This window comes from Sminthopsis crassicaudata, chromosome 2 (assembly GCF_048593235.1).
Source record: "Sminthopsis crassicaudata isolate SCR6 chromosome 2, ASM4859323v1, whole genome shotgun sequence".
Lineage (NCBI taxonomy): Eukaryota > Metazoa > Chordata > Mammalia > Dasyuromorphia > Dasyuridae > Sminthopsis > Sminthopsis crassicaudata.
The window spans coordinates 672,242,148-672,266,379 of record NC_133618.1 but is presented as its reverse complement, the minus strand read 5'-3'; the positions used below and the strand labels follow the sequence as shown (position 1 = coordinate 672,266,379).

General features: G+C 53.8%; 1 protein-coding gene across 1 annotated transcript in view; it reads left to right on the top strand.

Annotated features, from left to right (window-relative positions):
* The first annotated feature begins 379 nt into the window (after nucleotides 1-379).
* The window catches only part of SGMS1 (sphingomyelin synthase 1), a 176,985-nt gene continuing 153,132 nt past the window's right edge, over nucleotides 380-24,232 (top strand). The window contains exon 1 of the mRNA XM_074297073.1: nucleotides 380-720. The gene's annotated coding sequence lies outside the window, so the exon portion shown is untranslated. The remainder of the gene's footprint in view (nucleotides 721-24,232) is intronic.

Below are 24,232 nucleotides of genomic sequence, written 5' to 3'. Positions count from 1 at the left end.
CCTGAGGGCAGGGCCCGGGTCATTTCCGAGGGGGGCCGAGGTCCGGGGCCGGCCGGGGACCAGGACCCGCCATTCGGTGGGCTTGAATGGCGAGGTCTGGCGTGCTCCAAGACTTTCCCCAGCCCTTCACCCCTTCTGGCACTTCCAGAGCAGCCCCCGCAGCCGGTGACGCCGCCGGCTGGGACCTCCGGGTGGAAGCCGGGCCGCTTTTCCCCCTCCCGCCCCCAGCAGGCTTCCTCCACCCTCCCTCTGGCCGTAGCGAAAACCTGGAGAGCCCCGATCCGCCCGGTGAGCCTGAGCCTCGGCTGGGCTCTGGCGGGGCGGCGGCACTGGGCATGCTCAGCTCTGGCAAGGCTTGGGCTGCAAGTCGGAAGCTTTCGCACTACCGAGGCAGCAGCCGGAGGAGGGGGAGGGAGGCGGTGGGGGAAGGAGGCGGTGGGGGAGGAGGAGAAGGAGAAGGGGAGGCAGGGACTGGAAGGTTTTCCCCCCCCGCGAGCAAGAAGGGTAGGAGCTGGAGGAGGAGGAGGAGGAGGAGGAAGAGGAGGAGGAGGAGGAGGAGGAGGAGGTGGAAGAAGCCGGGAGCTGGAGGACGCCGAGGAGGTCCGGGAGGTCGGAGCCGAGCCGGACGCGGAGCGCTGCGGGCTTACCGGCTCCAGGTCCCCGGCTGAGCCCGAGACTGCGAGCGGAAGGCAGCGGGAGCCAGCGGCCGGCCCCACTTCGGTGAGTCCCGGGCTTCTGGGAAAGAACTCGCTACTTTGTAACGGGAGGGCGGGGGGGGGGTGCGGGAGGATACACTGTAGCAGCTCCGGCCAGACAGCTGGGGACGGGGAAGCAGCCGTTCTGCCCCGGCCCGCGAAGGGGCAGGGGGCCCCCGGGCTCGGCCGCACGCCTCCCTCGCCGCCCATTACGCTCGGAGACTGGCGGGGGAGGGGGGCTGGGATCCCCAAACTGGGGCATGGGGGTGGGGTTGGCCGCCCGGCGTCTCGCTCGCCGAGTCCGGTCCCCGGAGGGTGTCGAGGGCGGGGAGAAGGCTGAGGGAGACTTGCTAGTGGACACCTTTGAGGAGGTGATGCGTGCCGTAAGAGCTGGGCGAGCGTGAGACAGCTCTGCCTGGCGGGGGTGGGGGCGGGGGGGGGGGCAGAAGTGTGGAGTGTGGCTGGGAGGGGGGAAGGGGGCGGGCGGTTTTTAAGGAGCTCCAGCTCGAAGGTTTTGCCCGTACCCTGGCGTGTCTCTCAGTTGCTCCGAGCTCCGTGACCCCGAAAGACGGACCCCGAGCTTCTCGACTCCGGGTGTGGAGAGGCGCCAGCCCCTGGCCCGTTTGACGCCCCCTGGAGCACATTTCCACTCAGTCGATCCCGGGGCAGCCTGGTCCGGGGAGGGGGGTGTCCCACTGCCCCTCCCCCCTCGCCATAACAGGTGGGGAGGGAGCGGAGGAGGGAGGAAGCTGTGCTCCGAGTCTCCCTTCCCCACACACACCCCCGGCCCGGAGGCGGATCCTGGCCCGTGGGGCTGCACGCTTCGGGGAGGGGTGGGTGGCCATCCGAGAGAAGGCCTAGCCGGACAGGGAGGATCCCGGGGCTTTGGCTCCCGTCCTCCCGGCTGTGGGAGTCCCTCAGCCGGGCCTGGCCGCAGGAGCCACCCCCAGGTCCTTGATTGCATCTCGGCCCCCTGCCGCCCGCCGGGGGGAGGACCCACTCTGTGGGGCAGGGCGTCTTGGCAAGGGCAGTGCCCGGGGCCAGCCCGCCCCTTCGACCTCCCCGCCTCCTGCAGCCCCGACTAGAGGCTGGCGTTGGTGAGGTGGGTTTGGGGGTACTCGGTGCCAGGGGCCGGGAGCTGATAGGCTTCCCCACCCTCTTCGGTCTGACGCTGCTTAACCCTTTCCTTGTCGCAGCCTTCTGCCAGCTGCCAAAGCCTGCCGAGGGCTGGGCAGGAGCAGGGGAAGCCAGGAGAGGTAGCCAAGTGGGGGCCAGATGTTGGCAGGAGCTGGCAGGAGGGCCGGCCCCTGGCCTGGAGGGAGCCCCGGAAGGGCTGGAGCCCTGGCAGGACGGGCGCATGGGAGGCTGCAGCCCGCCAGCTTGAGGCCTGCCCCCGGCTTGTGCCACGGGAAGCTGGGCGGCCTCCCTTGGCCTGCTCTCGGCCAGCGTGGGCTCGGTTCCCTCGGTTCGTTGCTTGGGGTGGAAGGGGCCCGTGCTTGGCGAGGTGTGGGCCCTCCTGGAACGCTTCCTGCCCAGCCCCAGGCTGGCCTGCCAGTGGGGAAGAAGCTCCCGGAGGGAGAAGGGAGGACTGGGAGCTTGGCAGGACCAGATTTTCCTTCCCTTTTCCTCCTCCTCCCTCTCCAGTTTTTCTGTTTGCAAACTGGTAACTGAGGGCCCGATCAGGCGGCCAGGTTATTAGATTTCCCAGGCTGGTGGGGCCGGGGGAGGGGATGGGTCCCTGCTGTCTGGTCAGTCCTTGGATGGGAGCGAGCCAAGGAAAGCCCAGAGATGTTGGTGATTCAGCAGGTGGCAACCTTCCAGCTCTGACACTGCCTGCCTCCCTTTGCCTGCTGTGGCGTGGCGTGGTGGCGTGGTGCGGTGTGGTGCCGCCGGGCCGGGGATGCCGCCGGGAAAGGCAGCCCGAGCGTGTTTTTATCGGCACTCCCAGAGCCCTTTGCCATAAATCAAAGCACTCAGAGCTGGGGCCGGTCACAGAACTTACAGCTAGCAGGGAACTTAGAGGTCATCCGGGCCACTGCCTCCTCGCTTTACAGAGGGGAAACTGAGGCCAGGTGCTTTTAGAGGACCATAGAATTAGAGCTAGAAAGGGGACCCTCGCGTTTACATGGCACAAGGCCTCTTGCAGGGCAGGAAACTAAGATTTCAGAACAGCAACGAACCTTGGAGATCACCCAGGCCAATCCTTCCTTCCAGATTCCCTTCTTCCAGAGGCCTTTCCTGGTTGCCCCCTCCCTGCCAGCTTTTCACCAAAGCTTGCCTCCCATTGTCCTCATTTTATTTCTTGGATGTACATAGTCGTTTTCCTCCTTTCTTCATAGGATCCATCTCTAGTGCTTAGCACAGTGCCTGGCACATAGTAAGTGCTTAAGAAATCCCTGTTGTCTTCCTGGAGGCAGATGAGGAGGCAAGGGCATGGAGTTGCACTTAAACTTGAACCTGGATCCTGTGACTTGCAGGACGTGGGGCTTTCAGCTTCATTCCCTTCTTTCCTTCCCACCTCTCCTTCAACATCTCCATTATCTTTTCCTACCTGGCTGCCATGTTTCTGGGCCCATCTCTTGCTTTGAAAAGGCAGGACCTCCCTATGGAAGAACCTTAGAATCCCAGCCCCTCTCCACCTCTGTTTTTGCTTCTGTGCTTTCGATTTGGGCCCCGGTGAGGAAGGATTTCAAAGTCATCCCTTTTTAAGGAACATGCTAATTGTCAGATGCAGTAAATAGGTGTCACAGGTTTGGGGCCTGGAGGCCATCTTCTTGAATTCTAGAATAATCATCTGATACATTAGAGCTGTGTGACCCTGAGCTAGTCACTCACCCTGTTTACCTCAGTTTCCTGATCTGCAAAATGAGCTGGAGAAGAATGTGGGAAAGCACTCCAGCCTTTTTTGCTGAGAAAAACTCAAATGGGATCATGAAAAATTGAATTTGACCTAAGAACTGTCGTATTTTAAAATTCACAACCAACAAGGCCCTGCCTTCAGGGAGCTTACACTGGTCTGAGTCCTTCAACTTTTTCCACTCTTGACCCCTTTTTGCATGAGAAATTTTTAAGTGACCCCAGATATATAGGTACCTACAATAGGTATTAAAGCTTACTGATAATAAATCACAAAGAAATTTATTTTAAAGCAATTCTTTGGCATATATTTAATTCTACCATTTATTAAAGAGAAAAGCAATTTTGTACATTAAATACTAAATGCACGTGTTTATATTTGCCTAAAGAATTCAGTCCTGGTAGAACAGTTGATACTTTTTACAGTTGCCAAAGTTTTTGAGGTTCCCACGTTGAGTTACCCGACCCCATTTGGGGTCGAGACCCGCAGTTTAAGAAGCGTTACTCTATACCATTTCCCTCGGTGATCCCCTCAGCTCCCATGGATTTAATGACCACCTGTGATGGCGATTCTCAGATCTCCCCGGCCTGCTCCAGTCTCTGCGTTGACTTCAAATTTATTGTTTTTCAGACATCTTAAACTGGGTGTCTAGTAGGGAGCTTTCTCCCTAACTTCCCCTTCTACCTTCCCACACTTTCCTACTCCTTCCCCACAGGTAACCTGTTGCCAAGGCCTGTTGATTTCACCTTTGCCCTGTGCCCCTTTCTCTCCTCTGTCACTCTGGTGCAGACTAAACTCCCATCGTCCCGTGCCTGGACTATTGGGACTAGCTGCCTCAAATCACCTCTACTGAAGGTGATTCAGACTGAAGTCTGTCCTCCATTCAGCCACCAAACTCATTAACTTTTGATTTCTTTTGAAATTTTTAAAGAGCTTTTTTATTTTCAAAACACATGCATATGTTTTCAACATTCACTTTTGCAAGACCTTGTGTTCCAAATTATTTTCTCCTCCCTTCCCCCCACTACCTTTCCTAGATGGCAAGTAATCCAATATATGTTAAACACATGCAATTCTTCTGTACATATTTCCACAATTTTTATGCTGCACATGAAAAATCAGGTCAAAGAAAAGAAAATAAAAAAGGAAAAAAACAAACAAACAACGAAAAAGGTGAAAATCCTATGTTGGGATCCACTTAGTCCCCATAGTTGTCTCTCTGGGGCAGATGACTCTTTCCATCACATATCATTGGAACTGGCCTGAGTCACCTCGCTTTTGAAAAGAGACACATCGGAATTGATCCTTGTATAATCTTGCTCTTGCCATGGACAACGTCTCCTGGTTCCACTCACTCCCCTCAGCATCAGTTCCTGCAAGTCTCTCCAGGCCTCTCTGTGATCCTCCTGCCGATTTTTTCTTATGGAACAATAATATTCCTTAACATTTATATAACTTATACATAACCATAACTTAGTCATTTCCCAACGGATGGGCATCTACTTGCAAACTGATTTTCTTAAAGTGCAGATCTGACCACGTAACACTTTTCCTCCTTAAACTCCGGGGGCTCCCTATTACCTCCAATCCGATGCCCCCTTCCAAAAGCCTTTGATAATCCAGCCCCCTCCTACCTTCTCAGCCTTCTTTCTATCTAATGATTCTAGTGACCCTGACAAACAAGCCTCTCCATCTTAACTCCAGCCATTTTTTTCCTCTTCAATTCCTCCGCCTTCCTTCAAGTCCCACAGGAAACCTTTCCTCTGTGACTTATTTCCTATTTCTCTTATTTAGAGCTTGCTTGCTATATGTTTATCTGCATATCGTCTCCTCCCTTCAGAGCTCCTCCAGCTCTTCGAGTGCAGGGCCTGTCTTGCCTCTTTTTGCGTCCCCACATTTCGCACAGTACTTGGCACTTAGGGGGTGCTTCATGAATATTGATTGATTGAGCTGTTTTAAAATTGTAGCATACATGTTTGGCTTAGTAAAAATCGTAGCTTGCATTTATAGTAAGTGCCAGAGGCTGTGCAAAGGCCTTTACAAATATTATCTCCATTTGAGCCTTACAACATACCCAGTAATAGCACCTATCTATTATTATTATTATTGCTATTTTTATCATCCTATTATTATTATTTTCCCTATTTTACAGATGAGGAAACCGAGGCAGACAGGTTCTATATGACTATATGGTTATATATGCAGTTAGTAAATATCTGAGCTGTTTTGGAACTTGGGTCTTTTCACTCCAGGCCCAGAAATCTCTACTGTGCTACTTGCTTTCTATTTCCAGATAGCAGTGTTCAAGTGAATGTTATTTCTTCCTCACTATCTCATGTGAATATCACTCATAGCCCTCCTCATGTGTCACAGTTCCTGTCCACACCTTGCCTACTACCCTCCCAAGGCTGCTTGCTAGCTGGGTGTAACCCTGGGCAATTTACTTAACCTGTCTCAGTTTCCTCATCTGTAAAATGGGGACACACTGGAGAGTGAAACGGTCAACCACTCCGGTATTTTTGCCAGGGAAATCCCAAATGTGGTCACGAAGGGTCGGACAGGACTGAGCCACAAGGCTATTGGGAGGATGGAGTGACATGATTTATGTCTGGCTCTTGTAAGCCTCAGACTTCTGTATGACTTCGCAATTATTCTTGTTGTCATAGATTTAAAGCCGGAAGGGATCTCATTTTACAGATGAGAAAACCGAGGCTTCAGGGATCTAGTAACTGGCCCAGAATCTCATGGGGCATAAGCTGAGCCAGAGTTCAGACCAGGGCCTTGGCTTCAAATCCATTATTTTCTCACTGTCCTCCACTGCCTCCCATAGGTCAGAGTCATCAGGGCTCCTTCCAGATGAGGATTGTTTTTTCTTTGTGTTTGTATTGCCGGCGTCCAGCATGGCTTTGGCTAAATCGGAGGCGCTTAATAATTGTTTGCTGGTAGGTTAAAGGAGGAAAGGGCCATTTTGGGGAGAGTCTGGCCCTGGACTTGCATGGGTGACCCAGATTGGTGATCCTTGAGCTTTGGGGTCACTGAGAGGTGGAAGGACTTGGCCAGGGTCATGTGATAAGTAGGACTCTTAACGCACATCAGGCCAACTTCTATCACACAGTTCTTTACCAAGGGTTCGTGAGCTTGTAAAGACATGTTGGCATATTTCAATATGAGTTTCCTTGGTCATTCCATGCATTTTATTTTGTGCATTTAAAAATGGGATTCTGAGAAGGGGGCACATAGGCTTGACATGCTGACTCCCAGAAGGGTTATGACCTCAACCCAAAAAGTTAGGAACCTCGGCAGTCCCCCATGGTATTGCCTCTTAGACAAAATATCTTTAAAAAGGTTTTCTAACAATAACGAGTCACTTGATTCTATTTACCTCAGTTTCTTCATCTGTAAAATGAGGGAGAGAAGGAAATGGCAAACTACTTTAGTATCTTTGTTAAGAAAACCCCAGATGGAGTCATGAACAGCATTATGGGAAACAAGGAGCTCTGGGCTTTTGGACTCCCTGGATTGCAGGCCTGTGATTGTCCCTGTTTGCATCCTTCATGTCTAACACATAGTAGGGGCTTAGGGATTTAATCAGTGCTTGTTCAGTTGGATCAGATTAGACAAAGTAAAGAACCTGCAGGGAGTAGCAGCTGCCCACAGCTGAAGGCTCTGGTGACCCTGGAGAGAGAGCCTGTGGTCCCTGTAAATCTTGGGGCTCACGTGGGCAAGGTGGATGGACTGATGGTTTGGTCTGGGAAATGATTCTTTTTGCAAATTGTATCCCAGAGTCATCAGGATATCATCGTCTTATAAAATAATTTGTGCCCTTCCCTTGTCCAAGAGTGTGTATCTGTGTCTTTGTGTCTGTGTCTATATCTATGTCTGTATCTGTGTCTATATCTATATCTATGTCTATATCTATGTCTGTATCTGTGTCTGTGTCTATGTCTGTGTCTAAGCACATGATTGCTTTCCTAGTAAGCTGAGGGAAGGTAGGAAAAGCAGAATTCACTCTCTGAGTAGGTCGGGAGCTAGTATTGGGCTTCCTCAGGGTTGACACTTCAGAAGAAATTCCCCCTACTCCTCAGTTAGCAGGCATTTTGTGTGCTGGATCTGGAGAAGCTTCTTATCTCTTGGGGAAAGTGACTTTCAGTGGGCTCCAATTGTGAAAAATTCACTTGCCCCAATAGCATTCTGGTGCCATCTCCTCTGCACTTGGCCCTTTGAGGAAGTCTGGCTGTGGGTGGCCCCAACTCCTTATTTTCTAGGGGAGGGCAGAGGGGGCACTGGAGAGATACAGAGCTACATGTTTTAGAGTCAGGAGACCTCTAAGTTTGATATTTGGTGAATATTTTTCAGTGCTCTTGTCTCAGTTTCCCTGTCTGTAAAATGGGGGTAAGACTCATTGTCCCTCCTTCATAGATACACATACATGTGTATCAAGTGAGATGATACCTATGACATGCTTTGCAACCTTAGAAGGCTCTAATAAGGACTGCAGTAATTATTTTAATTGAGGGACAGCCTCACATAATTAACAGATACTTGCCCCCCTCCCCTTCCCCTACCTTTTATGAGAATCTCAGTGTTACCTTCTGCTCATTACTCTTACTCCTGCACCCCCCCATATAATCCGATGCCAGATTTTGAGGCTACTTTCTCATCAATCACCTATTTCAGGTCTTAATTCACCCTCTCTTAAGTTTCCATTCCAAGAATCTCCTCAGGCTCCCCCCCCCTTGTACAAGGAAGCTTTTTCTAGTCCTTCTTCCCAGGGCTTCCCATCTCACATTCCTTTCTGTTTCCTCAGTAGAAATCTTGTATGTTCCTAGCTCTTTGCGGGCTGTCTTTATCAGCAGCTGTGGTGCTGTGTGACTCTGGGCCAGTCTCACTGCTCCTGGCAACCCCGAGACCAGCAGCTGAATATCTAGAGGGAGTTTCCTCCTTGGGAGTTCTCCAGGCCAGTAAAATCCCAAGCCAGTCCAATTCCAGGAATTATTAATAAAATATTTAAAAATATTGATGTGGATATGAAGACAAGTTATCCACTAAGCAAAATTTGTAATTATTGATGGACTAGGTAAATAAATGCAAAAGTTTCTTGGCTTTGACACAGAGACAGCTGGGTTGCCTAGTAGGTAGAGTGCTGGGCCTGATGTCAAGAAGAGCCTAGTTCAGATTTAGTCTCAGAAGGTTAATTTTGTGACCCAAGGCAACTTCATTAACCTCAGTTTCCTCATCTATAAAATGGGGCTAACAACAGCTTTTGCTTTCAGGGTTGTTGTGAGGATCAAATGTTGATAAGATTTGTGGAGCACTCAGCCAATTGTCACATGCTATCTGGGCGTTGGCTATTTAGCATTTGTTCTTGTCCCTTATATTCTGTTTTCTTCCCCATTTACTTCCTTCCCTGCCCCTTCTAGAATCTGAGATTAGAAGGATTTTAGAGATGATTTTTATTTTTATTTTTAATTTTTTTAATTAAAATTTTTTTTATTTTTAAAACATGCATCGTTTTCAGCATTCACCCTTGCAAAACGCGTGTTCCAAGTTTTTCTCCATCCCTTCCCGCCACCCTCTCCCTCAGACAACGAGTAATATGTTAAATACGTGCAATTCTTCTATACGGATTTCCACACTTGTCCCTTTGGCTTGAAAAAGATGATTTTTATTTTTAAGGAGATTGTTTGTGGCGGGACTGGGAAGCCTTAAGTTCCTCTCAATTCATGAATCCGTGGGGCTGATTTTCTGTTTCAGCTTGGAACCTCCCCCTGCTATGTTCCCTCCCCTTTCCCAGCCCTTTCACATTATCGTATTCTCAGTGAGGAAAGGTCCTGACCTCTACATGGCATGTTTGCTTTTTCAGTCAGTCAAGAAAAGCAGAAAATCCCTGAGTCTTGCCTTCAAGGAGCTGAGCTGCTGATAGAGACAGCCATAAAGGGCTAGGGACATACAAGATTTCTACTGAGGAAACAGAAGGGAATGTGAGATGGGAAGCCTCTAGGAAGAAGGACTGGAAAAAGCTTCCTTGCAGAAGGTGGGACTTGGGATTCTTTCTTTTCTCCCCCCCCCCCCCTTAGGTAATTAAGTGACCTGCCCAAGATCACACAGCTAGGAAGTATTAAGTGTCTCAGGCTGGATTTGAACTCAGGTCCTCCTAACTTCAGGGCTGGTGCTCCATCCAGCTGCCCCAACTTGAGGTGATTCTTGAAGACCACCGGGGACGTTTAAGAGGGCCTGAATTAGGACCTGAAACAGGTGATGGATGAGAAAGTAGCCACAAGATTTGGCAGCGGGTTGGTCATGGGGCCGGGGTGAAGGAGTGAGTGTAATGAGCTGAGGGTAATCCTGAGGCTCTCAGCAAAAAGTGTCTATTAAGTAGCCGCTGGGCCCCGCAGTAAGTCTGCTGCAGAGAGGACTTCCCTAGCCTCCATTGGTACAAGGTCTTTCCTTCTCTGAAGTTCTGTGTTCTCTATGAAACGATCCGTCTAGTCTAGAACTTGTGTGGAATTTGTGCTGTTTTCCTTGGTAGAATATGTGCTTTCTGAGAGCAAGGGCCCCTGGCTGATTTGCTCCCAGTCCTTCTGATCTCTCCCTGGCCCCTAGCCCTGGAGGTCTCTGTGGGGGGAAGTGAGGGCGGTGACCTTGCCCAGCCCTCCCCCACTTACATCCAGGCCACTGGCATCTCATGGCTCTGTCTCCCTAATTAATGTCACCGTCCTCCTCGAGAATGAAGGCCAGACAGCGGTCCCTGGTGCCCAGTTGTCATTTATTAAATAGTCACTGGACAGCTGTTGGTGCAATGAATAGGGCATCATCCAGAGCCAGGGAAACTCATCTTCCTGAGTTCAAATCTGGCCTCTTACTCTTATTTGCTGCGTGACCTTGGGTAAGTCCTTTAACCTTATTTGCCTCAGTTTTTCAATTGTAAAATGGAGAAGAAAATGGCAAGTTACCCTTGTATTTCAGCCAAAAAACCTCAAATGGAGTCATGAAGAGTAGGACGTAACTGATGTGATGGAACAACAACAGATACCCATTGATTGATCCCCCTTTTCTCCGGTGCCCTCATCCTTTCCCCTGTTTTGGCTTCTCAGTTCTCCATTTTTCTTTCTGACCCTCCCCTCCTGCCTCTAGGGACTTCCTATGTGCTAAATCCCATCCTGAGCCCCCTTCCTGGAGGCTCTCCTTCGGGGTGCTGCTCTCTCAGGGTTTGCCGCCTCTCGCCCGCCACGGCTTTTCGTCTGATTTGAAAGCTGCTCTTCCCCCCAGAGTCGGGTCTCTGTGACTCCTGGTGCTCCCCCTGCTTTTCCTGCCGCTTCCTTAGCTCCCTTTGGGTCCCGCCCTCCCGGCCTCCTGTTTCTTTCTTGGGCCTGAGGTCCTTCTCAGCTCCCATCTGTTTTTCTTTGGTCCTAAGGTTGGTCCTAAACTTCCTGTAGAATCTGGAGTTGGATTCACTCTGGAACCCGAGTCTGGGCTGGTGGCCTGGATGGGGATCTGGACCGGCAATTGTCCGAGTAGTGGAGGAGGACCAGGAGCTGGGCCTGGAATTGGCCGGGAGGGAGGACGGAGTACGGAGGCCGGTGGCCGGTGGCCTGGATGGGCTTTGATGGCCCCCCTTGGGCTCTCCTGGAAAAAGTCTGTCTCCTTTCCTCTATGATGGGGGAGAGGGCATTGGCTAGTGGAGAACCTGGCTGACTTAAGAAACCGTCCAGTCAGAAAGTGGGGCGTATTTCAGACCGGCTGCTTGCAGGGGGGAGCAGAGTCAGGCCAAAGGGAGGAGGGGGAGGCCAGTGGTGGATGATCCTGGAGCTCGGCCCCTCAGCTGGAGCTCGGTGGCCCTCCGAGGTGCCTGGAGCTTAGATGGTCGACTCAGGCCGGCCGCTGGTTGGAGACTGCCGCCCAGGGTCCAGGTCTCTTTCCTGGTGGGAGGGGGGGAGGGACAATCGGAATTCTTCACTCCCTGCCCCCCTCCCCCCGGGGAGCCTAGAACCGAGAAACTCTGTAAGTGTCAAGGTTGAAGGGAAGTGGATGTGGGTGGGGGGTCAAGGCCAGCTGGGTCCAGGACGCCCAGGCTCAAACCTGGACAAACTTCTGGCGCCAGCTGCTGCCTGAACATCAGGGACGGGGGAAGGGACGGACCGTGGTCGTGGCTCTGGGGATGAAGGGAAAAAGCTTATTTGGTGGTTGGCGTTTAGCACGGTGAGAGCAAAGTGCCGTTCTCCTGGTCCCTCACATCCTTAAAAAAGTCTCATTTTACACCTGCGTGTGTGGGACCTTTGCAAAACAGCTCCATGGGACGGTACCTCCTAGTGGCAAGAGCTCCATTTTACAGATAGGGAAACTGAGGCTACGCTATGGGACTGCTTTGCCCAGAGTGTCACGGTCCAGCCCAGTTTGGATTCGGGGGCCAAGGCACTAAGTGGGGGAGGGGGTGGTGAGGGAGGAGAGGATGGACTAGCCTTGAAGCCTGGGGCTCTGGGCCAGCCCTGGCTCACAGCAGGTGCCTGGTGACAGTCTGATGAGCAGCGGAGGCCCTGGGACCCCCAGGAAGAAGAGGCCGTCTCTGCCTCCAGGAGCGGTTGTTCCGTTGGGTGCAGACTGTTCCCAGATAAGAGTGAAAAGGAAGCACGGAGTATTGGGGGGGGTGGGGAAGAGGGGGATAGAAAGGAAGGTAAGAACCTTCGGGGAGGGGTTCCCAGGGGGGAGGGGAAGAGGGCTGTGTCCCAATCAGTGGAGGGAGTTCCCTGTTCCTGGAGTTCCCAGCCTGATGAAACAGCCAAGCGTGGGGGTTTGTGTGGGGGGAGGGGGCTGCCAACGAGGCGGAACCAGGCAAGGTCCCAGGGGTCGAGCCTGCTGGGGCAGAGGGCTCGGCAGGGCCTTGCAGGGGGAGGAGGTGGGGGGGAGGGTCAGACACGGGACTGGTGGGAGGTGCCGAGGGGACCCTGTAGTTGTTCCCAGAGGCCAAGGTGTGGCCAGGTTGTTGATGCTGAGCCAGACCTTGTGGGGGCGCTCATTGCCTCTCTGAGGAAAGGGGATGAAGGGGGGGAAGGGCTGTCAGTCACGGCAGAAACTTAGAAGAAAATACCTTGGCCTTGCTAAGTGTCCCCATCTCCCCCCCCCCCATCTCCAGGAAGAGGAAGGGCCTTTGCGGCCGAAGTTGGGGGGTTAGGAACAAGAGGCCCCACAGCTGGGCGGGGCAGGCCTCTGGGGGAGGGGGTTCCGAACCAGAGGCCGGGCCGTCTGAGGGGCTTGCAGCCCGGCCAGGGCCTGAAAGATGGGTGGGTGTGTCAGTAGTACAAGTTAGCATCCTGCTATTATTAATCTCCACTGTATACTTGGTTCTGTATTGGGCTTCAGAGCAGCAGATGGTTAGTAAGCACCTCCTGGAGACGGGGTCACCCGGGAAGTCAGAGCCGAGTTTACCCTTGACCTTTAGGAGCTTTGCAGGGTCTTAGTGGGCAGCCAGCCCTGGTGACCTTCAGGGTCGCAGCCTCGTAGATTCGGCTCTCAGAGGAGCCTCCGAAACCACGAGATCCAGCCTCGTTTTTTTAGGAGAGGCTTCCCCTTGAGCAGGTGCCTCACTCCTCTGTCTCAGGGCTTGGCCAGCAGCTCCCTCCCTGCCCGGGCCCTTCAGCACGTCCGGAGAGGGCTCCCGTGGTCGCCTGGCTCTTGCTGCCCTTCCCCGGGCGGCAGCCGTGGGCAGGAGACTCCCCGGGGGGCCGCTGCCGCTCCCAGTCCCTGCCTGGTGGGCTCCGCTCAGACCCGGCTGCTTCCATGCCTCGGAGCCTGTGAAAGAAGCCACGTGCTCTCGTTATGTAGGGCAGCGGAGAAGGAATCTCTGGCAGCGGGTCCGGGGCGGAGCTCCGTGCTCGGGGGCGCCTTCCTGGCCTTGGCTGGCACAGAGCTAAGAGGGGAAGGTGATGTCACCCCGACCTTGGCAGCCGGACCCCGCAGGCCGGGAGCTCGTTCCTGAAGCAGCCGGCAGCCCGGTGAGTGCGGTGCCGGTGCCCAGGGCCTGTGGGCCTGGACTCAGATCTGGCCACCTAGCTGTGGGATCCCGAACCTGTGTCCGCCTCCGTTTCCTCATCTGTAAAATGGGGATAACAATAAGCAGCCACCTCTCGGGATTTTTATAAATTCACAAAAAAGCTCTCTGTGCTGTGATTATTAATGTTGTCATCATAATTCTTGTCTTTGCCCGTGCCCCAGCTCCCTGTCTTTCCCTCGGACCTCGTCCTGATACAGGCTGGCCTCCGGGGTCCCCTCCCACGCTGCTTCTGGGAATGTGTTGGGAGGGTTTCCTTAGGAGCATCCAGAGCTTCCTGTTGTTTCATGGATTCCTTCTTGGGAATATTTCAGGCCAGAGAAAGTACGCGATGGCGTCCAGCCTTGGGGTTGGGCTCAGGGATCGCAGCTCGTGGGCCCGGGAGGGACCCCAAGGATCATCAGCCAGAAGGAGGGCTCCTGTTCGGAGAGGCCATCTGCCGTGGAAAGTGTCCTGGACTGATTCGTCTGGAGAGTCGGAGAGCTCTCGTCTCCCTGGCTCTTTTTCTAAGTGGGATTCTGGGTGGGTTTTCCCAGGAAACCAAAGTTAGGGACAGTTTTATAGGCTTGGGGGGCGATCTAAACCCTAATTAACATGTAGTTGAGAAGCTGTCGGTATGAGCTGAGAAGGGACAGCTCACTTGTTCTCCCTTCTGCCTCAGTTTCTTCATGTGGAAAGGGAAAGGGCCGGAACGGCCGGTTTCTGAGGTGCCAGATTGAGGGTGGGTCATGGAGCTGGAGCAAAGGTAACTTGTGGCCAGGACGGGGCATTGAGCTGGACATCAGAGGCCCTGCCGCCATTGGTGAGCGCCCACTGAGTGACGGGCTGTGTCTCCCACAACCAATCAGCGTCGCCGTTGCTGTTAGAAGGGGCGGCCTCAGCCTCCCTAAATGCTGGGGACCACTGGCCACCACTTCCCCACTCCCACTCGGTTCTCTTGCTTGTATAAGCTCTTTGAGGGCTTGCTTTAAATCCAGCAAGTGTTGATCCGGCCTTGACCTTGATCCTGGCCTTGACCTGGGACTTTGGGCAGTGGCCAGACACAATTCTCTGGTTATTTGAGGCGGGAAAGCTTTAAAGCTTTAAGTGCTGGGAAAAGCCGGCCCTGGAGCTGGGCCTGAGCTGAGGAAGGAGTGTATCCAGTGTCAAGGAGGTGGGAGAGGACGCAGGGGAAATTTGGAAAATTGTGAGTAAAGACTTTTTTCTGGCTTTAAGCACAAACTGAGGAATCCACATTCTGAACTAGAAGCAATAGGGAGCAATGGAAAGTTCTTGAGGGGGTGAACCATGCAATCGGTGTTTTGTTTCTTTGGTAGCTGAATGGAGAGCAGATCGGACAGGGGGCGGGCCAGGCTGCTGCGGTAGCCCAGGGGAGAGGTAGGGAGGGTCTGCAGGATGCTGGGTGTGAGTCCGGAGAAGGGGCTGGTGTGAGGACAGGCTTGGATGGGGAGCTGGGAGGCGGGGAGGACTTGGGCAACAGTGGCATTGGGTGCCTCCCCGGGGTGACCGGTCATTGCCTTCCCTCAGGCTTATCTGTCAGCAGAGGAGCTTCGGGACTCCCTTCAACTCTGCCCGGGGCTATACAACCTTTGGTGATTGGGTGGGTGAAGGCGCTCTGGGTAGCAGGGGATGGTTCCTGGGGGAGGACTGATGGGAACGTCTGATGATAACTCTGGTGGGGGCAGGGCTGGGCCTGGTGGCAGTGCCCCTGGGGGCCAGCTGGGTGTTCTTGGGGAGGACTGATGGGAGTACCCCAAGCCGGTGGGGGCAGGGCTTGGCTGGGGCCGCCCAGAGGTGAGGGGCCGATGGGGCAGCTATCTGCCTGGCAGAGCGAGCTCGCATTGATGAAATCCTGGCTCCGTCCGAGTATTTATAGGGTTTTTCACTATTTATAGCAGAAGCATTTTACTTCTGGACCCAAAACTGGTGGCAAGCAGCGGGGCTGGGTTATTAATAATGGAGCAGAGGCCAGAAATAACAGTGTCTGCAAGCCCTTCCCAGCTCCCTTTCTTCTGGTTCCCGAGAAGAGCCCGGAGGACGGAAGCTGGTGGAAACCAGAAGGGACTTGGAGGAACCGGGGGGGGGTCCCCAAGCCCCTGAATTCTGCTCCTATTTGGTTTTTTCCTCAATTCAACGGCTGAAGACCAGAGCACTGAGAGCCGGGGAGACCTGTGACTCTTGCTAGGCTGGGTCTTCTTTTTTACAGATGAGGAAACTGAGTCCCAGAGGCTCATGGACCTAACCCGGAAGGGGGCCCGGAGGCTGCTGGGAAGGCCCCTCATCTAGGTGATAGGGGTGGGTGCTCCTTGAGAGGAGGAGGGACTGTGGCTGGGCAGCTCTGGCTCACGGGAAGGACTTAGGAAGCCTTACTAACAGGTCGAGGCCTGAGGAGGTAACGTGCCCAGGGTCACACGGTGCCAGTGACCAAGCGAGACTCGAACCCAGAGTCCCGGACCTCCGAGCCAGAGCCTTTCCCTGTACCACACTGTCCTTGGGGCTCAGGCCCAAACCTTCCAGCATCAGGATTCTCAGGAATGAACTTGGAGAAGTCAGCATGCATTTATTAAACACCTACTGAGTGCAGGCCTTAGAAAAAGCCCAAATTCAGCTCCTACCCTCAGGAGCCTCCATGACTCTGAAAGCTCCATTGGGTGTGGGTGGAGCATATTTCCCAAGGAAGATTGGGGGGAGGGGAGACTCTGAGGTTGTTGTTGGGGAAGGGGCTTAGGAAGGATAGGCCGGATGAGGGGTGCGGTGGGAGAAGGTGGGAGAGTCCTGTTAGATCTGGATTCAAGTCCTGACTTCCCGGTTTCTAAGGCCCATGATCTTGGGCAAGGCTTTGCACCCTTGGGGGGCCATTGGGGGATATCCTCAGTTTCCTCATCAGTAAGGTGGTGGAGCTGGGGGGGCCGGGTGCCTAGAGCATCAGGGGCTGGCTGTGTCACCCTGGCCAAGTCACTTTACTCTGCCTGCCTCAGTTTCCTCATCTGTAAATGAACTGGGGAAGGAAAGGGCAAAAGCTCTTTCTTTGTCAAGAAAGCTCCCAATAGTCATAAAGAGTCGAACATAAATGAAAGGAGTGAACCACAGCGATTAATTATTTAAGTCAGAAGGGAGAGAAACGGCCACAAAAGGCCTGATCTGGGATTGGGCGAGTCTCCCTCCTGGGTCCCTTTGGGCAAGCTGCATGGAAAGCCGGGATTGGAGCCTGGCCCTTTGAATCCGAAGGCGGCCCTTTGCCCGGGCGCTCTTCCTCGGGGCTTGGGGCCCCTCCTCCGTTTGCCTGTAGGGGCGTCCCTGAAGGATCCCCAGCTGGCTTATGAACTGCTTCTATTTCCTTTCCTCGTTCCTCCGGCCTGTGGGTGGCAAGTGCTCAGGGCGCGCTGGGTGGGAGTAACTGAGGTGGAAAAGAAGTGGCCACAGCGGCTCTCTCCGGAGCTGGTGAAAAATCAGGCGGCACACAGTAGGTGCTTCATCTGTGCTTATCCCCTCGTCGTCCTTTCTTATTCCCTTCCTTTCTCTTGGAGAGTCCTGCCTCGGGTGAACTGCAGAAAGTCACCACTTCTCTGGCCCTCAGTTTCTTCCTCTGTAAAGTGGGGAGGGTGCCACGTGGTACCCACAGCACGAGTGCCTCGCGTTGTTCAGGAGAGAGACGCTGGGCCCCGGGATGGAGGCGCTGCTGTTCCAAGGACGAAGCCTCTCTAAGGCGTCTCTCAGCATCTCTCCTGAGGCCTTTCTTCCCCTCCAAAGCTGGGCGCCCCTGTGCCCCTGTTCTGTTTTCTGGGGAACGTGAGCCCCAAGGCCCTCTGTAGCGCTCAGCTGGCTGGGCTCCTTGAAACCCGGCTCTATTCTGTGCCCTGCTTCTGGCCCACTTCCAGAGCTCCTCCACTTCCTGCTCTCCCGGGCTCAGCTTTCAGCTGGAGCGCATCCCAGTGCTCGGCCTGTCCCGCGGCCAAACATTCCCAGGCCCTATTGGCAAATACGGCCTACCTGGGACCTGGGCTGCCAGCCCGGGCGCTTTGGTTCTCCCTTAGGCCCCCAGACTCGGCCCTAGGCCTCAGGCCTCAGCCCCAGTCCCTTGGTCCCTGTCCTAAGCCCCAGGCCACATCCTGCTGGCTTCCTCATGCCCTGCTCATTTTAGTTGGTGGGGTCATCCAGAGAGTGGGCGGGATTGGAACTCCTGGGCCCTTAGACTCAGGCCAGCCCATTTTGCAGATGTGAGTTTGGGCTGGGCTTAGGGGAGAAACTGGGCGTATTAGAGCCAAAAGGACTTGGGAGAGAGTCTGGCCTGTCCTTGCTTGTGGTCAAGTCAAGTGAGCCGAGGCCTCTCGGAACCTCCGTTTCCTCTTTGGTAGTACTTACGACATCGGTCTCTGAGAGCAGCTCTTTGTAAAACCTTATGTCACTCAGACACGAGTCGGTTTTTTTTTATCATCCTGCTGTTCAGAGGAGACCAAAGTTGTCCAAAGCTTCTCTTTTCCAGGGTTTGGCGTTCCAGCGTGACTTGGGTTTGGGGGGCCTGCCGCAGAGGCTCCCCATGTGGGCGGCTGGATTGTGGGGGGCCCGGGGTGCTGCTCTCCCGTCCCAGGATTTGAGATCGTCAGGGTGTGAAGTCCCTGACTCTTGTCTTCAGCTTCTGGGGGGCGGGCCCGTCCTTCTGAATGGGCAGAGCGTCCCAGAGCAGGGTGGGAAGGCCGCGGATTTGGGGCCTGGGAGAGGGTCCCGGCCCTGCTGCTGCTCTAAGTCTGTCGGGGTCTTGGCCCGAAATAGACAAGGGAAAGGTACCCACGTGTTTGGGGAATGGACGGCTCGGCCTTCTGTGTAACAAAATAAAAGAGAACTGAAGGAAGTGTCCCCGGATGCTCGTTGGGCTCTGTCACACAAAGGGGCGCCTGGTTCCCTTCTCCTCCTTGGGGGCCAGTGCTGTGGTTCTTGCATAAGCTGGGCAGCCCTCCCATGGGCGGCAAAGCTGCAGGGAATATTTTGGGGATAAATGAGGCCCTTCGTCGGGTCGCTGACCTCCCCCCCACACTTCCGTCTTTACCAAATGATCCTGCTTTCGAGTTGGCTGTTCAGGCGTTCTTCATCAGGGAAGAGCCGTTAAGAAAGAGTCGAGACGACTTAGCCAGAGTCCCTCGGGGTCAGGGTTGGGATTCAAACCCGGCTCCTGCTCTTCTAGTTCTGGAGACCCTTTTTATTGTGCCGGCCACTTAGGGTGCCAGGCACACTCCCTAAAAGCGCCTTTCCTTGGCACGGAGCTGCGGCTCGGCCGGGTCTGAGGCCGGTCCGGTCTGGGTTTGCCGTCCGCCACCACGTCCCCCGGAGCCAGGCTGGGGCTGCATCCATCGGCTCGCGGCTGTCTCGGGTGGAGATGTGTTAGGAAAGAAAAGAGAGTCCATGGAGTCGCCCTTGAGGAAGGTGTAAAAATGGGGGGGAAGGCAGGAGCCAGAGCTAGGATGTGGGAGCAGTGAGCCAGGTAGAATAAATGGTACTGTTACTAGTGGCGGAGGAGAGCAAGGTTGGGATTGGGGAGGAGGGGAGTAAGGCATCTTAAGGTGGAATGGATGCCCTTGTCAGTAATGGTGGAAGAGGGAGCGACTCCTTGTCATAATTTGGGGTCCCGGCTTTGCGGATTTGAATGCCAAAGTGATTTGAAGTCCTTGATCCCCTTGGGCACGGAGGTGCTCGCCACTGCGGGAGCTTGCCAAGCCTTTGGGATTTAGTTTAGACGGACCTGTGTTCTTGGGGCTTTGGAGACTCCTTCCAGGGCTGCAGCTCAGTGCTGTTTCCTAAGGTCCTTCTGTCGGGCCTTCCCAGCAGCCTTGGCGCCTGCCGCGGTCTTCCAGGACTCTCTGAACCGTGTGTGTGTGTGTGTGTGTGTGTGTGTGTGTGTGTGAGATTTCTTTGTATCTCTAGGGCTCCGAGGGCTTTTCCATCCGCTCTGCCGCTACCTGTCTGCTCGCCCCAAGCCTGCCTTGTTAGTGCCCTTCTCCGCCTCTTCCCCTGGGGTTCTTCCCTTCTCCCCGGAGGCTTCCTCTTATTCCCCTGATGTTGCTGGGATACCTGGGGAGCTCTGTGGGATCCGTTCCTTGCTCTTTTTGGTTCCCTTCCCCCCTCCCATTGGCTATCGCCTCCTGCCATTTCTGCTCGGTGACATCTAATTGCCCATTAGGGCTCCCAGCGCTTCACCGCAGCGGGATTGGTCGGGGCGTTAGTACCCAGCAGGTGTTTAATAAGTGCACGGTGCGTGAATGGTGAGCCTCTCCAGGGGAGCCACACTGGCTTCTGGGTGATGAGCCGACATCCCGTGGGGCCTGAGAGCTTGGGGTCACTTCCCTGGCAGCTGAGTGTGGCCACAAGTGTGAGCCTTTTAAAGCTGTGTTTATTCAAATATTTGCTTTTGATGGCGATCGCCGCCTCTCCGGCCTCTCACAGGTTTAAAACAAACAAGGTCAGAGCTTATTTCTGGGTGACTCGGAGCCAGAAGATCAGAGGAGGGAAGGGGGGGTCAGAGGCGAGAGACCTGGGGCTGAGAGGGGCCGGGGAGCCCGCCTCGTCTGCCTGTGCTTCGTGGCCTGTTTGTGGCAGTCCCCTTGAACAGGTAGAAGGGGGTGGCTGCCATTGGGTTACCTTCTTAGCCTTTTGTGGAGAGATTTCACAGGGAAATTGAAAGAAAAAATTTACATTTCTATTGTCAATAAAATGGGTTTCTTTTGAATTTTTCTCACTTTATTTTACGTATTTCAGAATTTTCTGAGACCCACCCTGCACCTAGAACTCACCAGTGACAGAGGTCTAGGACCCACGAAAAAGGGAAAGCCCATGGCTTTGTGGGATTGGAGGCGAGGGAGATGAGACCGTCCCCTGGGTATTATTGCACCCCAGCCTTCTCTGGCTGTCCCAGGTAACAAACGGCAGCAGAGCGCATCTGGCTAAGCCAGTTCGCAGCCTGAAAACTCCTTACAATTGGAGATTCGGTTGTGAGTGTTACTTTCCCAGCCTTCGGGCCTTGCACATAGTAGGTGCTCACATGCTGCCCGGATTCGAATTCTGCACGGCTGGCATTTGTGGCTTTTTCCTTTGTGGAAGGACCCTCCGGGTGCAGGATGATTCCTGGCTGGACTCCCCCGACCTTGGGCCGGCACTCCAGCAAAATCCTCGGTTCTCCGGCGCCGTTGGGTTGCCAGGGATGTGATCTCGCTAACACAAGGAGTGAACGGGCGGCCAAGATTGCTAATGGCTCTCGGGCTGCCTGAAGGGATCCAGCTTCCAGGAATCCAAGGGATCGCTTCCCTGAATGGGGGTGGGGGGAGCTCTCAGCCTCCGGCTTTTAGAAGGGACGTTGGATAGCCAGAGAGTATCAGAGGAAGTCAGTCAGGGCGGTGAAGGCTCCGGAGTTGGGGCGCTGAAGGTTCTGGAGTCCGGGTCCAGTCGGGGTGGTAGAGGTCCTTGTCCATTTGGAAGAATGGGGTATGTCTGTCATTGAAAGGAGAAGAGTTGGGGGCTGGGCCGGCTAGCCGAGAGCAAAGGGCCCTCATCCAGAGGAGGGGTTGACTTGGTCCGAAGACCCTCAAGGGAGTTAAGGTGGGGGAGGGGCTCCCATTGGCAGCCCCTTCTCAGGGATTCTGGTCCAGGACGCCTGCTGGCTTCTAGGGGCCCCGACAATCCCTAGATTCTGGGATTGTGGGACTTGCTATCGTGGAGGGAGCTGAGCGCTGAGCAAGGACTTTTAGCCCGAGTTCTGGGTTCTGCAGTTTGATGGCTCTGGGTTCTTGGGCAGATCTGTTTCTTTTCTGGCCTTAGGGGGAGGAGCCTGGGGACCGTGAGCTCCCAGAACCCCTGCCCGGGGTCCAGAAGAGCTGAGTCCAGATGTAGCCTCATATGCCTACACCTCAGTTTGCCTCAGTTTCCTCACCTGTAAAATAGGATTTTTGTGAGCATCAGACGGCATCCTACTAGTAGCCAGTGCCGAGCCGGTGGCAAGGATAACTGTGTCTTCCCCTCTCCTCCCTGGACTTCCGGATGGCTGATTTCCTCTCTCTGCATCTTCTTTAATGAGCGTGACTGTGGATTTTGCCGAGGCTTTCCCAGCCTGAGGCCTCAGGGGCCCGTGTCCGGTCTCTGGGGCAGGAAGGTGGTTACCGTCGCCAGTAGCCCCAGGGAGAGCACCTGCCTCTCCTCAGGAGACGGGAGAATCGGCCCCCTGGAGATGCCTTAGTAGGGGCGCTGTCCTTAGTAGGAGGCATTCTGAGTCAAGCAGGCTCAGCAGTGTCTGGCATGTAGTAGGGGGTTAATACACGCTTGTGAACTTGACTCGTTCTGAGGAGGGGCCCACGAGAACCTCCTGAGTCTCTGGACTGGGGTTTTATCTGGCCTGTTCCGTTGGGTGTGGTGGAGGCCGGGTGACACGGTGGCAGGTACCAGGCCTGGGGGGCAGAGCAGTTTCAGCTTGGGGAGCCTTGCTCTGTGTGCTCGAGTGCCGGGTTAGAGCTTTTGCTTACTTGCGTACGCCAGGGCACTGGGCGGGTAACCTTGGCATTGGGTCAGTCACTGGTAAAAGCTCTCGTTTTTTACCTCATACCTTGTGGACCTTGATAATGATGGCTGTGGGATCCTTCCTGGTAGTTGGCATTTGGGGAGTCATTGGGGATCCCTTCCCGGCAGTCAGTGGCTGGGGAGCTTCCCTGCCAGTAGCTGGTTGGGGGACCCTTCTTGACCAACAGTTATTGGAGGACCTTCCTTGGCAGATAGTCATTGGGGGACCCTCCCTAGCAGTTGGTGGTTGAGGGGTCCTTCTTGGCAGTGAGTCTTGGGGGGGGGAATCCTCCCTCGAAATCTGTGATTTAAGAACTTGCCTGGCAGTTGGTGGTTGCAGGAACTTCCTTGGCAAATAGTCATTGGCACTCAGTGGTTTGGGCCCCCCCTGGCCATCGATGGTTGGGGGATCCATCGTGGCAATGAGTCATTGGGGAGCCCTCCCTGGCAATGAATTAGTGAAGGACCCTCTCCCGTGATGGGTGATTATGGGACACTAACCACATTTCTGAGACCCAGCCTACACCTAGAACTCACCAGAGTGATAGAAGGGCCTAGAACCCATGAAAAGGGGAAAAGCCCATGGCTTTGTGGGATTGGAGGCGAGGGAGATGAGACCGTCCCCTGGGGTATTATGCCCTACCGTTCTCTGGCTGTCGCAGGTAACAAACGTCAGCAGAGCGCACCTGGCTGAGTCAGTTCTCAGCCTGAAAACTCCTTACAATTAGAGGTTTTGAGTGTTCCCTTCCCAGCTTTCATGCCTTGCACATAGTAGGTGCTCACATGCTGGCGGGCTTGAATTCCTCCTAAGGGTGGGCCTGGAAGCCTGGCTTTGGGGGACGGAGCAGCTTTCCCCCAGTCCTCCAGGCCGGCCGAGAGCAGGTTTCCCAACTGCCAGAGAAGCAGGCCGGACAGGGCGAGCTTTGAGTCTCTTCCAGCTTTCTCGTGCTCTGATTCTGTGACATTTCAAATCTGTAGGATGATTAACTTCATCTTGAGATAAGGAGAGGGAGCAAACTCCTGCCCGAGTACAAACCAGTTTTGCTGCCCTTTCTTGAATTTCCAAGTCATGTCTCAAGGGCTCTCTTAGTTCCTTAATGAGTTCTTTGTCTTTTGTCTTTGTCCTCCCAGGTTTCCATAGCTTCTACTTATCTTTGGGCTTGGGAACTTGGTTAAAGGATTTCTCTAGACTTTTCTGAAAGGACTTTTAAGGACCGGTTTTGGTCTCGCTCCACGGGAGCCACCCCCCTTCTTGGACTGGTGACTCCCTTTGGTAAGCAGGAGCCGGAATGAGGGACTGGGATTTCTTCCCTGCTTTTTGTGGCGGCAGCGGCCATTCTTGTGCAGGTTTGCTGGAGAGCTCCAAACTCTCTGATCGCCTCACCTTCAAATAAACTTATCCATTTCCCAGAATGCCTCTGTACTGAAAAAAATTTATTTTAACTTTAAATCCATGGGTTACGCTCTAAGGAAAGCGCTGCAAATGCCTAAATACACGTTCTTTTTTTTTTTAATTTATTTTTTATTAATTTTCTAATTATAACATTTTTTGACAGTACATATGCATAGGTAATTTTTTACAACATTATCCCTTGTACTCCTTCTGTTCCGAATTTTTCCCCTCCTTTCCTCCACCCCCTCCCCTAGATGGCAGGCATTCCCATACATATTAAATATCTTATAGTATATCCTAGGTACAATATCTATGTGTAGAACCGAATTTTGTTCTTGTTGTTGTTGCACAGGAAGAATTGGATTCGGGAGGTAAAAATAACCTGGGGAGAAAAACAAAAAATGCTCACAGTTTACACTCATTTCCCAGTGTTCCTTCTCTGGGTGTAGCTGCTTCTGTCCATCATTGATCAATTAGAATTGGATTAGCTCTTCTCTATGTTGAAGATTTCCACTTCCATCAGAATACATCCTCATACAGTATTGTTGTTGAAGTGTACAGTGATCTTCTGGTTCTGCTTATTTCACTCAGCATCAGTTGATGTCAGTCTCTCCAGGCCTCTCTGTATTCCTCCTACTGGTCATTTCTCACAGAACAATAATATTCCATAACCTTCATATGCCACAATTTACCCAACCATTCTCCAG